At 37.9% G+C, this 14,310-nt stretch overlaps 1 long non-coding RNA gene across 1 annotated transcript in view; it reads left to right on the top strand.

The window, feature by feature from the left end:
- LOC131519123 (uncharacterized) overlaps positions 1-13,773 on the top strand; it is a 40,856-nt gene extending 27,083 nt beyond the window's left edge. Inside the window, exon 3 of the long non-coding RNA XR_009265477.1 lies at positions 13,100-13,773. This is a non-coding gene — a long non-coding RNA (uncharacterized LOC131519123). The remainder of the gene's footprint in view (positions 1-13,099) is intronic.
- The last annotated feature ends 537 nt before the right edge of the window (positions 13,774-14,310 follow it).

Raw genomic sequence — 14,310 nt, 5'->3', positions numbered from 1 at the left:
TCTTAATTGCTACATTGCCAGAAAACCTCTGAGAGCCCCAGAGTCTATGAACTGTTGATCGCAAAATGCTGGATTACATGATATCTAAGGTCATCTCCAATAATAAAAATTTTGTCCTATTACTGGTAATAGGTAGTGTTACTGAAGGCAAGCTGTAGAAGTGTGAAATGACCTAGGCATTCTGCAATGGATCTCAGCCTTGTTGCTGAAGTACATTTACTATCTAATTAGCTATTTTTAATTCAGAAAGAGGAACTTTCTTGATTTATTTTTCTTTTTGTGTTCTGTGTGGTTGAATATTTGTGGCTCTTAAACTGTAGTTCTCTTTTTGTATATCATCTTCTGCACAGTTTCAAATTTTATTAATAATCTCAACTTTTGTCTTTTGTTGAGAAACAGGAAATTTGAAGACATATTAGGTATTTGATAAATACATGTTTAATTAAAGTTATGATTTTATCAATGGCCTATGCCAAAACTAGTGGTTCTCAAACTTGGCCACACATTAGAATCACCTGGGTAGTTTTGAAATAGCGGTTCTTAAAAGTTCAGCATACACCAGCTTATCTAGTGGGCTTGTTAAAAACACAGATGTTGTGGGCCCATCTCAAGTTTCTGATTCAGTAGTTCTAGGGTGAGGCCACAAAGTTTGCATTTCTAACTAGTTCCCAGGTAATACCGATGCTGCTCGTCTGGGAACCACTGCTCTAAAACACGTTCATCCTATACTATTTACGTCAGAATCTCCATGGTGGGGTGATTTCTGACACTCGCCAGATGATGCTGATGGAGAACCAGGTTGAGGACCAGTGTTCTCAACAGAGGAAGGTGGCTGGCTTTTATCTCCCGATTAAGTACTTACAGAGGCCCTTTTACTATCCCAATAAAAAATTCTTTGAAATACCTCAAATGAACTCTTTGCGCCTCCCCCCCCCCGCCGTCTCCCTAGGAAAAATTAATAAACTTAAATAAAAAAAAAATACTGAAGTTAACTACTCAGAAGACTCACAGGCCACGTATCAGTCATCTTGCTCCAAGGAGAACTATAGATCAACACAAAAGAATTTCTGCAATGATTTTAGCAGTCAGAGTCCAACCGAGAAAACACAAGTTGTCATGTATGAGATTAGTAACTGCTGGAGGCACAGAAGGAGGAGGTGGTATGTATCAGAGCTCGGTGGCCTGGGATCCCAGAGGGAAGCTGGAACCGGGGTGGGCTCTTTCGCCTGCTGCTGCAGTTAAGGAGGAGAGAGAATTCCTGCTGGAAATGATCCCCAAGGCAGAGAAGGGGAAATACCGCCCCTTCTCTCTTCTTTCTGCATCTCTGATAAGCCTTTCTCATTGCTTACATATAATAGGATGGCGGTTGACAAAGGGGTCTGGGAAAAAACAGCCTGTTGGTCAGACCTTCTGCATACAGAGCAGAGCAGAAGAGGGGGAAGCTTAGGACTGAACGTGAGGGCAAAGGTGCCAAGGACCAACACTGCTCTTATTTCTGGGACAATTCAGTCTCTTATTGATAAAATTGGTTGAAGGAACATCCATACATTAGATTAGGTATTTCTAATAACATTTGGAATCTTTCACTACTTATACTGGAATTTTAATCCAGCCTTAAAAATGTGTGTTTATGTATGTGATATGTGTATTTGTTGTATGTGTGTACAGTCTCCTTTAGCCAAAGGGCAAACTATTCTAAACACTATAGCCACCTTTTAAAGTAAACACAAAAAGATTCTCCTAGTGTCTGGAATGGTGGCTTTTCTAAACTCTCCCTTTTTCATAGAAAGTAAGGAGTTGACTAGGACTGGGATGATCCCTACCACGGGCTCTAAGATATTGGTATTTCCTTTGACTTTTTTTTGTTTTCTAAACCACAGAATGACCCCATATGCTTCCTTGACTATTAGGGTTAAACTCTCAAACTTCCCATGAACAGGACCCTTACTTCAGTTTTTAATGCACTAAACCCCCGCTTTACATAAGAAAGAGTGTTGAGTGTACTAAAATCCAGTTAAAGAAGATTTCTTGAATTCTACTGCAAACAAAGAGCCATTCTGAGTTGGCTTGAATCTATCATCTGAATGGTATACAGGGTTAAATTTTCCAGTTAATCTGCCTTTCTGCACTCTCTCCATAAACTCATCAGCAGATCTTTCTGTCCAGATTGGTTATTTGTCTGAAACTGTTTTCTCCATGAATGCCTATCATGTTTTTCAGTGTCCAGAATATCAGCCATAATGTTATAATATGATAGACAATATATATAAATATATAATGTTATTAACTATCATTAATCATTGACTCTTCATCAAATTCTAGCCCTTCTGAGAGGATCAGTTTTAGGACCTCTCCTAACTGTTCCACATTAAGGAATTAATAACTTTATTAGCTTTAGTCCAGACCAAGAGCAGGTGACCCATCTCATCTGGGGCCTGTTAGTTAATTAGCAGGTATAGATTATATATGCCTTGTAAAAATACTGTTCTTTGGCTCACTCAACTCCATTCTGACCTTTGGGTCATGCCTTATTGAAGAAAAGGGGCTGGAAAGTCAAAGCCTGCATTTCTCAGCTTCCCTCACAGCTGAGATTTTCCCAGATCTCTGCTTGAAATTCGGAAGTCAGAAGTCAGGTGGCTGTGCTTCTCTTGTTGCTTTGGGCAGATTTCGACACAGAGAATTCGGTTCTTTGCAGCAAGGCTGTTTCTAACTTCTTGGGTGCTGAGAGGTGGGACACAGAGCATCCCTTTTGCTGATGTGGACTGCAGCTAGGGGGGTGTGCTCCGGAACGAACAATCGCATTTCCCCTATTTTCTGATCTTCTGATGGCAGAAACAGCAGCTCCCATATAAGCTCATCGTTATATCTGGGAATCACTCTGGACGCGAAGACTAGATCTTGCTCTTCCAGCTCTGTGCGTACCTGTTACTCTGTATCCGCCACTTTTCTGACAGATGAGCTGACGTGGTTCTGTATCTTCACTAGACCTTAAAATGCTACAAAACACTAAGTAATGCAAATGGCAGTATTGCCCCTGAGTTTAGAAACAGACTTCACACTTACAAAAAATTCTATCCTAAGAGGAGTCAGGGAAGTACAGTAGATTGAAAGATTCTGGCCTGCTAAATTTGCTCATGGGTTTGGTTTACGTTATTTTAAAATTTTAATGTTAGTTGTTTATTTTTGCCAATGTTACATACATAAATATAATTTTAAAAGTCAAAATTTTTGTTTTTACTAGACTTATAACACCAACAGCAGTTACCTGTGTCTACTTCTCTGAGCCCCATATTCCCTTCTCACAGATGTTTTAGCAATGTCTTCTGGTGTCTACTTTTCATCTTTAAATAGCATCTCTATGTTGTTATTTCTTGAGTTTTTCCATTTTATTTATTATCTTCTGACTTCCTTCTATGAAAGATGAAAGCTTACCTCTTCTCCATTTGTCCCTTACCAATGAACACCTTCACACATTTCCTTTCTCCTTTGCTTTTACAGATACCATTTTTTTTTAGTAGGAAAAGTCTTTTCTGTTTACATTGTTATGACTATGTCAACATTATTTACAACCGAACCAAGTACCAAATAAGGCTCACATTTCCTTTCTAGCACATTTAAAAATTGTTTTCCTCTAAGGTAATAATTATTTTTTTAAAAATTGAAGTGTAGTTGACACACAATGTTACATTAGTTTATACTATTTCGTGAATATATTCTTGTCTCATGTCACGATTTCAGGCAATCATTACATTTAATGTATATATAGTACTTAAGGGTCAGACTATATCACAATTTACTTAACCATTCCCTTATGCAAGCTGCTGATATTTTTGCTGTTAACACACAATGCCAATGGACAGCTTTACATACATCTATGGCCAAATTTCGGACGACGTCCTTAGGATAAATTCTGAAAAGGATAATTATAAAATCAATGAATTTTAAGGCCCGTGGTACATATTGACAGGCTCAGTATTATTATTTAATTAAGAACTTTATAATTATCTTCATTTGGGGGGTATAGAAAACTTCTCCAAAATTAGTCCCATTTCTGTTTACTTTTCTTTCCTTAACAGAACTATTGCTGAATGTGAATATACCCATAACTGGCATTGTGAGATCTTGGGACTGAGGAAGCTGAGACGGCAGGAGGAGCTCGTAAGGAGCACTCTCTGCAAAAAGAAGTAATACGTTACTCAGTAATTCTGGGTAGAGTACTCTCTGCTAAGTAAGTACTGTGAAGTCATAGCCAGCATTCCTAGCTGCTCAGGGTTTACCGAAGCCGTCTCTTAGTTTGGTAAAGCACACTGAAAAGGCAGAAAAGAGTATTATGTAAAATCACACTTGGAGTAAAACCCAGTGTTTTGGACTGAATTGTGTCTCTCCTCGCTGCCAAATCCACATGTTCAAACCCTGACACTGACTTTGACTAGATTTGGAGTTGGGGTATTTAAGGTTATATGAGGTCATAAGGGTGGGGCCTACTCTGATAGGACTGGTGGTCGTGTAAGAGGAGGAAGAACTAGTCCCTCTCTCTTCATGCCTGCACAAAGGAAGGGACATGTGGGGACACAGCCAGGGAATGGGTGGCCATTGGCAAACTGGGAAAGGTGGTCTCACCAGAAATGAGCCCTGTCACACCTTGATGTTAGATCTCTAGCCTGCAGAACTGGGAGAAAATACATTTCTGATGTGTAAATCACCATCTGTGGTATTTTGTTATGGTAGCCTGAGTCGACTAACATGCTCAGAAACTTGAAAATTTGTATTGAAAAAAAAAAAAATTGTCTCTTGAGGCCAGGGAAACAAAAGCAAAAATAAACTATTAGGACTACATCGAAATAAAAAGCTTCTGCACAGTGAAGGAAACAATCAACAAAACTAAAAGGTAAGCTAAAGAATAGAAGAAGATATTTGCAAATGACATATCTAATAAAGGGTTAATATCCAAAATATATAAAGAATTTATATAAAATATATAAAATTTATATATAAATATATATAAGTGTATATATATCTGTATATATATATATATATACAGATATATATAATATATAAAGAATTTACACAACTCAGCAACTCAACAATGTGAACAATGATAGGGATTTATTCACCTTTGTAATACAAATGGGCTACAATGTATCTTGTTGTGGCTCCTTTTTCATTATTTTTATAATACAAATCTTTTAAATTTGAAGACTCAGTTCTTCATTTCAGTCAGTAAAAATTTTTTCTATTATATATTCAACTTTGATTTTGCTCTTTTGATTCAGGGTTCTTCAATAATACTGATGTAGTCATTTATTGAATTTCTATTCTCTGGACTTTATTCCTATCGCCTTTAAATTTTTTTCTTTTCATTTTCCAAAAAGCCTTCTAAATTTTGACTTTCAAGTCATTAATTCAATATCTTTTTTGTCTCAGTTTTGCTAATGATTAAGTTTTATTACAGCCTTCTATTTTAGTTCAGTCTTTTCATTTCTAGTATTATTTAAATATTGCCTTATTCCAATTCTGTTTTTATCACCCCTTTTGAATTTTAATCCTAATTCAAAGTTTTTTAATCTTCTGTTATCCTATCAAAAAGACCCAGAAGTTTTTTTTTCTTTCATTGTGATGAGAATTTCCCTTGTGCTAAAGAATGTCATATGCCCTCATGTTTGTTTGTTTGTTTCCTGCTTACTCATCCTGTTACAAGGTGTTTGCCAATAGATAGGGCCTTTGGCTTCTTATCTGATTTATGGCTTATTGGTTGTCAGTATAGCTGACTTTTTAGATTTCCATTTGGGGGCAAATTAATGTTCACCAGTCCTAGATGATTTAAGTGCTGCAGGCTGACTGGATTGAGATGGATTCTATGCCACTCAAAGTATCTATTGTTTGATACGTGTTATTTGGATCCAGGGAGTAAAAGCAAAACTAGAAACGCCATATTTGACTAACAAGATTGTTCTTATTTTCACTTCCGTCCGTACTACATTACTTGTTGAAGCTGTTTCCAAGCATGCAGTGTATCTATGGTCACCACGAGCTCCTCCTGCTACACACACACACACACACACACACACACACACACACGTGTCTCATTCTGCAAAGAGAGGAAGGTAACGATGAGGGCCGGGTCGGGGTATAGCACACTCACTCCTTCCAAAGGTTATCTGAGTCCTGAATAGCATCTATTGACTGGCATTCTGGCAAGTACTGATCCTCAGTCTTTGATCTGCATGATACACAGTGAAAGAAAGCTCATCCTATATTCTTTATGTTGTCAACTTTCTCTATTTAAAGTGGTTGCTGATTATGATTTACAATTCATCTCCCTAGTTCCTTCAGTTAATGGAATTTTCTGTTTCTTGTGGTAGGATGACTGTCAGTTATAGTTTTTGTTGTCATCAATTTTTGTCTTTCTTTTGCCTTCACAGGTATTTTAGCAAGCCATTGGGACAGTCTGCAGCCTGGACTGCTAGTCAAGTGTCAGTTTTTCACTGGATTTCGATTTTAAACATTGGTAGACAAGTTGTGTCCTGGTATCCCTTAATTTCCAATTTGAATATCATCCCGATAAACTGAGTATATATCTTCCCGCCTTAGCAAACAGGGATACTAGCACCCTCCTCTATTCTGGTGACATAGTTTTATTCTTATTCAGCAATAAGAATAAGAACTAACTGAAATGATGTTAACTATTGTCAGAAAATGCAATTTCATATCAACTATGCCAAAATTAGAATCATGATTTTGATAGCTATTCTTCAGGATTCAGGTTGACAAGACTAATCACCTATTCAACAGGTCAATTCTTAAAGTTATCAGAGGTATATTTTACAACAAATTCACTTTTCTTGGGCAAAAAGGGTTTAGTGTCATTCAAAATTGTATTTGGCAGGAGACAAGGTATTTAATAAATGTTTAGGTCAGCTATCAGCTTCTACCTAACTTGAAATTCTAGGCCTGTATTACTTCTACTGTGATACATGATGAGCAGTTGACTTTAGACAAGTATTCACTGAGATATTCAGTATGATGAAATGTTACTTCTGTAAGAAAATTTTAGCTCTGTAGAGTTCCAGTAGGAAATGGAGTAGTCAGTGCTGTCCCCCAGACTACGAACAGTCCCCCAGTCTGCTGTCCTCCAGTGAGACTACGAACAGTTCTCTTTTTGACAAACTCCTCTGAATTTGTATGGCAGACTTGAACACGTGTAGAAGTAATATGCTTTATGGGAATATATTTGTTAATTATTGCCACATAACAAGCTACCTCAACAGTTAGTAGCTTTAAACAACAAGGATTTAACAAGCTCACAATTCCACAGGTTGGCAATTTGGGCTAGGCTCAGTTAGGCAGTTTCTTTGGTTTATAGAAAGATCGTTCATTTGTCTGCAGTCAGGTCACCTGGGAGTTGGCTGGCCTGAAATGACTCATTCACATGTCCAACAGATGGTTCACTGTAAGGTTGGGCAATGGGAGGCACCTGGGTGCATCCAGCAGGCTAGAACAGGCTTCTTCACATGGAAGGGCAAAGAGTTCCAGGTAAGGAGGAGAAAGCATCAAGACCTCCTGAGGCCTGGACTAGGAGCTGGGAGAATGTTGCTTCTGTGGCATCCTGTTTTGGTCAAAGCAACAGATAGGGTGGAGAAATTAACCATAACCTCTTAATGAGAGCAGCGGTTAATTCCTGTTGCAAAAAGACAGGTATACAGAGAGGAGTGGAGACTGGGGTTAGTTTGCAAGCTATCAGAGAATTATATCTAATAGGGAGGCAGCTTGAAAATCAGTAAGTATATTTGTTTCCTATGACTGCTGTAACAAATTACACAAACTTAAATACAACACACACTCACTTTTTTACAGTTCTGAATGTCAGATATGTGAAGTCTGTTTCCCTGTTTGAATCAACATGTCAGCAGAGCCGTATTCTTTCTAGAGGCTCCAGGGGAGTCAGTCTTTTGCCTCTTTCATTTTGTGGTGGCTACTGGTGTTCCTTGGTTTGTGGCTCCAATCTCTGCTTCCATGGTTACATTACCTTCTCCTTTTTTTATGGTTAGATCTCCCTTTGCCTCCCTCTTTTAAGGATACATGTGATTATGTTTAGTTCATCTGGGTAATTCAGGATAATTTCTCCGTCTCAAGATAAGACTTCATTTAAGTCTTAAGACAACTTAATTACATCTGCAAAGTCCTTTTTCCCCCTACCATATAAGGTAACATTTATAAATTTCACAGTTCAGGATGTGGATATCTTTTGGAGAACCACAGTAAGGGATGCACCTGTGAAATAGTGTCCAGTTATCTAGTATCACATATTTTTTCCCTTGGTCAAGACTAAACCCAAGTGGCAAGTAAATCTGACCTGATTCACCTAAAATTATACAAGAAAACATTATCTTTGTCACTGCAAATTAGGCACCAATAGGATATGGATCTTCCTTCAATCTAAGGCAGAGAATACTTACAGTCCACACATTCAATATTCCTCTATTCTACAACTTTATGGAATACATGAAGAGCCAGACACTGTTATGCTAGGTTCTGGAAATCCACCGGTGAACAAGAGTTTACATTTTAAATTGCCTTGTCCAATATGGTAGCCACTAGCCCCATGAAGCTACTGAACACCTGAAATGTGTTCATTTGATATGTAATATGTTGCCAGTGTAAAACATATGCAAGATAGGGGAGCCTGGGTGGCTCAGTTGCTTAAACATCTGACTCTTAATTTCAGCTCAGATCATGATCTCATGGTTCAGTTTGTGAGACTGAGCCCCACATCCAGGTTCCATGCTGACAGTGTGGAGCCTACTTGGGATTCTCTCTCTCCTTCTCTCTCTGCCTCTCTCTCTCAAAATGAATAAATAAACTTAAACAAATAAAAAATAAATATACACAAGATTTTGAATACTCAACAGGATAAAAGGAATATAAAATATCTCAGTTTTTATATTGTTTTCATATTGATATGGTGGTATTTTAGATATATCGATCAAGTTAAATACAATTTATAAAGTTAGCTGGGTTTCTTTTCACATTAAAAAAACTTTTTTTCATGTTTATTTAGTTTTGAGACAGAGAGAGAGCATGAGCAGGGGAGGGCCCGAGAGAGAGAGAGAGAGAGAGGGAGACACAGAATCTGAAAGAGGCTCCAGGCTCCGAGCTATCAGCACAGAGCCCGATGTGGGGCTTGAACTCACAAACTGTTAGATCATGACCTGAGCCGACGTCAGACACTTAACTGACTGAGCCACCAAGGCACCCCTCTTTTCACATTTTTTAATGAGGTAACTGGAAAGTTTAAAATTACATATGTGGCTTGATTTACATCATATTTCTATTAGACAACACAGTTCTAGAAGTCGGGAAAATAGAATAAATGAAGTATTAATGTTTAAAAATAAAATCTAGTGATAGAGAATATACTAGTAGGCTTCTCTAGATTGGGTGCCCAAGGAGGGACTCACGTGACTTTTGAGCTGGGACCTGATTTATATTAAAGCATTAGTTACATACAGATTTTTGGAAACTTGTTCAAGGTAGAGTTAAGAGAAAAAATATTTTCTTGGTTGAAAGGTTTTTTTCAAGTGTAAAACCCTAGTGTGGGGAACAAATTTGGTTGGTCAGACCAAAGAAATCCAGTGAGCACGGAGGAAAACAGAGTAGGAGAACATTGGAAAGTTAAGAGTAAACCAACCCATTTTAAGGTCAACAGAAAGCTCAAACTCAAAATTTGTCCTATTCAACTTCCTTTGAACTCTCAAATTAGATCATTAATATTTGAGCGAGAAAAGGGAACTGTTACTAATGTAGCTGTGTGAACTCCATAAGCCATTTGCTTCTTTGCCTCAGTTTTCCTATCTGTAAAATGGAGTGGCAATAATTGTACTGACCTCATAGAGTTTTTGTAAAGATTAAATGAGATCATGCATATGCACACATTTAAGTGATTTGTGTTGGCTACGACTAGTGTCGATTCCATATCAAGTTAGATCATTAGAGAGGTAGGTATATATTACTTGAATAACTTACAGAAATGCCCTTTTTGGAATATAATTAAATGTGCTATCAGTTTCATCAATGGTTTCTCTGAGAATGGGTCAAATGCATGATATCTTTGCTTTTCTATTAAACTATCTCTGCCCACCAGGCTATTAAACATTCCTTATAGAAGATTCCGTGTCACAAATTTCTTCTGAGAGTTCAGTACAAAAAAAAGTCTCCTGCTGGATTAGTATATACCATTTTATTAGAAGAGAAGCAAAAAAGAGGCCTAAAAATGTAAAAAAGAGGTAAAAAAAAGAAGAAAAAGCCCTCATTATTATCTTTCTTTTAAATTGTATTAGCTGATAGGACTCTCAGTTAAATTTCTACTTGGTTTTGGGTTAGTGTAAGTTTATGGGATTTATAATAGAATTACTTTCCACAGGCCATATGTATTGTTACAGGCCTTCTTTCATTATTTTAAAAGCTTATGACGTGCGTATTTTATTATATAGTACTTAAATCATTTTAAAAATAGTTTAAGCATAAATTAAATAAAATATATAAAGCATTGGTTCTATGAGAAAATACATTTCCAAGCTTCACAGAACCGAGTCATAAAAGAATTTTTGGAACATAGCCTTTTAGAAGTTCAGGAATTCCTCATATATTTGGGGTGGGGGGTATTCTAAAATATCCTATTAAATCCTCTCTTTAGATGATGTGTTTCCTAAAAAGAGAACAGATTTAAGACCTTATTGATTGGATGATACAAAACGAACTTTGGAATTAATTTTTATATAAAAACATTATTTGTTGAAGATAAAAAGAAGCCATATGACATTTTTTTTAAATCTAAGGGTACCTTTCTCAGAATTCATTCATTCATTCATTCATTCATTCATTCATTCATTCAGTAGGTGCCTGTTAAAGGCCTATTTGGTGTTAGAGCTCTAAATACAGAGATAAACTGAAGTGTCTGTGAGATGAGGCAGGAGTTTTCTGGAGTCAGCTAATGGAGGGCTTTGTAAGAGAAGCGTGGTGTGGAGTTAAAATTTCATCCTGAAGACAATATGAAACCACTGAAACATTTTAGGCACAGAAATGACATGATCAGATTTGGTTTGTAGAATGGACTTTGACAGCTATTTAAGAGATGAATGCATGGTGGGGATGGGGAAACAGGGGCAGGTGAGCGGGTAGGATTGCACATAGACCAAATAAGGAGTTTTTTCGTAAGAACTAGGAGAAACATTTTGAGAGTGTCAGTGAGCACGGGAAACAGGGGCCACAAACAAGAAACATTTAGAAAGAATTGAGAGAGAATTTGGCAGAATTGTCTGGAATGACTAAAGCTTCCAACTTGGGCAATGGAGCGGATAATACTGGTATTCATGGGGACAAGGAGTGAGTGATGCGAAGGCTGGTGGGATTTGATACAATACAGCTGGTTTGGGACCTGTTGAAACTGTAATGCCTGTAGGACAGCTGAGTTGTTTGTGGATTTAGTGATCAGGAATGGAGACAGAGATTTGGGAGATATTAAATCATTGACAGTAATTGAGGGCATAGGTATAGATAAGATTTGCTAAAAGAGTATACCCACAGAAAAGGTTGTTGACAATGGGACCTTGAGGATTAATAGCATTTAGGAGGGAGAATGGAAGGGAGGGAGCTAATCTAACATGTGAATGAGTCAACAGGGAAAATCCAGAGAATGTGGCCTTCGGAGGGGAGAATTTTAAGGAAGGAGTAGTTTATAATGTCAAATGCTAGAGAGAGGTCAAGTAAGATAAATAGAAAGAATACTTTGGAATCTGAAATTAGAATATGGTATCAGAACAAGTTGAGCAAGACAGAGGTGGTGAAAACAGAGTCGGTATGAAAAATGAATGAGGGATGAACAACTGGGAGACCACGAGTTTAGACTTGGGGTTCTGAGAGGGAGAAAGGAGAGCTGTGGTTAGTTGTGGGGGGACACAGGGAGGAGGCAGAATTGTTTTATTACTGGAACTGGGGACTACAACTTTCTGTTGAGTAAACCCACAAGTGAAGAGTGGATATTTGGTGGCAGAAAGTCCCTGATGTGGGACAGGGGACTGGGTCCAGACCACTACCTTTCCATTTTAATTCTGTTGAAATGTTATATAGCTCCACAATAATAGGGTAACTTACATGTGTCCTTCATCAATTAATAATCTTCATTTATAGCCGATGGGAATTTCAAGAAATGATTCATTTTCTTTATACTTTCAAAAAGAATAATATCTATCGTCATGGCCCTCATAAAAGTCTTTGGAGTTCCATTTTTTTCTTTACTCATTCTTCAGATTTTATGACACACTAGGATTTGTTCGCCATTAATTCAACCAAAATTATGCGTAGCATCAGGGATATGATGGTGAGTGAAATGCAGTACCTGCTTTTGAGACACACAGGGCTTCTAGTTGGATCTGGGTACCTACCTAGGTACTTGTGATTACTGCTGGTGATAGCAACGTGATGGTAACATGCTGGTGATAATGATGTGGTCCTTAGTCCATCTGTCTGTTTAGTATGATTGTGGCAAAATAAAGTGTCAAATTCTCTTTTGCGTGTTCTTTTATTAGAAATTCTAGGAAATAGTCCTGTAGAATTGTTCATATGCAAATGAAGTAGTACTATTAAAACACAAAACAATTCTTCACAAGAAAGTGCTTTTAAGGACGTCAGTTTCTTTTTGTCCTTTTTCACTGTTAATTGAGTGTCTTGAGGATAAGGATCTTGTCTGGTACTTTACTTTCAAGATATGCTATATTGGGAAATGCACAGTATTTAGGACTCAGAATACCTGGGGTCAATTAGTAATCAGCCGTGTAACTTACCAGCTGAGAGACCTTGAGGACATCATTTAATTAGCATCCAGAAAATGAAGATAACACCTGTCTTGCCTACCTCTTAGGGTTTAAAGAAAAAAAAAATGTTTTTCTTTAAACAATCCAACGCAGGAGAGGGTTCTTTATAACTTAAAAGGGCTGTGTAATTGGTTTGGGAGGGTCCCAGAATCCTAATGTCCTATAGTTCTGCTGATGCCTAAAGTTTTTCATGTAGGGCAGATAATAACTTCTCTGTTTTGCCTCCACAGATTGGAGTTGGGTTCTGTCCTTTGTAATGGAAAAAGTCCTGACTTACCACCTGAGGCTTGGTCTGAATCAGATGAAGGTGGCAACATGGCTCAATAAAACTAACACATATAGAACATCTTCTGGGGAGCGAGCACAGAGCCAGGAACTTCCCCAAATATTCTCACAGGGCGCAAGGGTGGCAGTGCGGTGTGGACTGACTGGACACTGGGAGGCCAACTGTGGAAGCTGAAGGCAAAATTGTAATGATGCCCTGCCTGGTTGTGCTCAAATTAAACCTCTGACTGGTTAAGTTCTAGATCTGCTGCCCCTGGTGGGAACACAAGTGTGTTCTTATTGAGAGAAAGAAATGGCTCTTCCATCATCAAGAGTCAAGATTATTATTTAAGGAAAGAGATATGCGGATCAAATTGTAGAAGCTGGGAATTCTAGTTGGTTTGGGGGAGCAGAATAGACTTTGGAGGGAAATGAAATCAGGCTTCCCTGTGGTAAATTAGCAGTTACAGTCTTGTACACAGGAAGCTGAAAAGGAATCATCCACCAGTGCCGGATCTCTTAAGCAATTAAATACCCTGGCTACCCAGGGTACTCTTTCAGAGGGCATTAATGATTGACAGTACCTGTGGAATGATCCATGTTGTATGTACATCATTCTGTAATTAAAGTTTTCTTTTGCCCTCTCGACTTCTGTGACTTGACACATATTGCTTACCTTGTACACATAATACTAGCAGCTTCTGTATTTTGAAAGGGCTTGGATTCTAGATATGAAGTCATTGGTCATTAACTTTTTGTTAAGCACCTGCCAAAACATAACCACGTAGACGCTTAATGAGTAACAGCATTTGCCCTGAGCTTATTGATCCCATGGAAAGGTTTTGGCACTCATACCTATCAAGTCATATGTACTTTAATCAACATATCCTTCCCAATTGTGTCTCCTACTTTTGGACAGCGTCACCTCTTTCCATATCACTACAGTAAAAAAATACAATTGCGCTTACAAAGAAATGCAATTTCTCCCACAAAAACTAGTTTCTATGGAATTACATGATCAAGCATGAATACGTTAGGACTTGCGGCCTATCTCCTTTCAGGAGACAGGCCTGATGTTTTTATGCCTTGCCTAGTTCCACGGCTCATGTAAATAATACTTACCAAGCAGCTAGAGCCCTTAGCTGGCTGCATCCTTAATCCTACCGAGGGCTCAAAT

This window comes from Neofelis nebulosa, chromosome 8, assembly GCF_028018385.1.
Source record: "Neofelis nebulosa isolate mNeoNeb1 chromosome 8, mNeoNeb1.pri, whole genome shotgun sequence".
Taxonomy (NCBI): domain Eukaryota; kingdom Metazoa; phylum Chordata; class Mammalia; order Carnivora; family Felidae; genus Neofelis; species Neofelis nebulosa.
The sequence above is the reverse complement of the archived record's forward strand: the minus strand, read 5'-3'. Positions and strand labels throughout refer to the sequence as shown.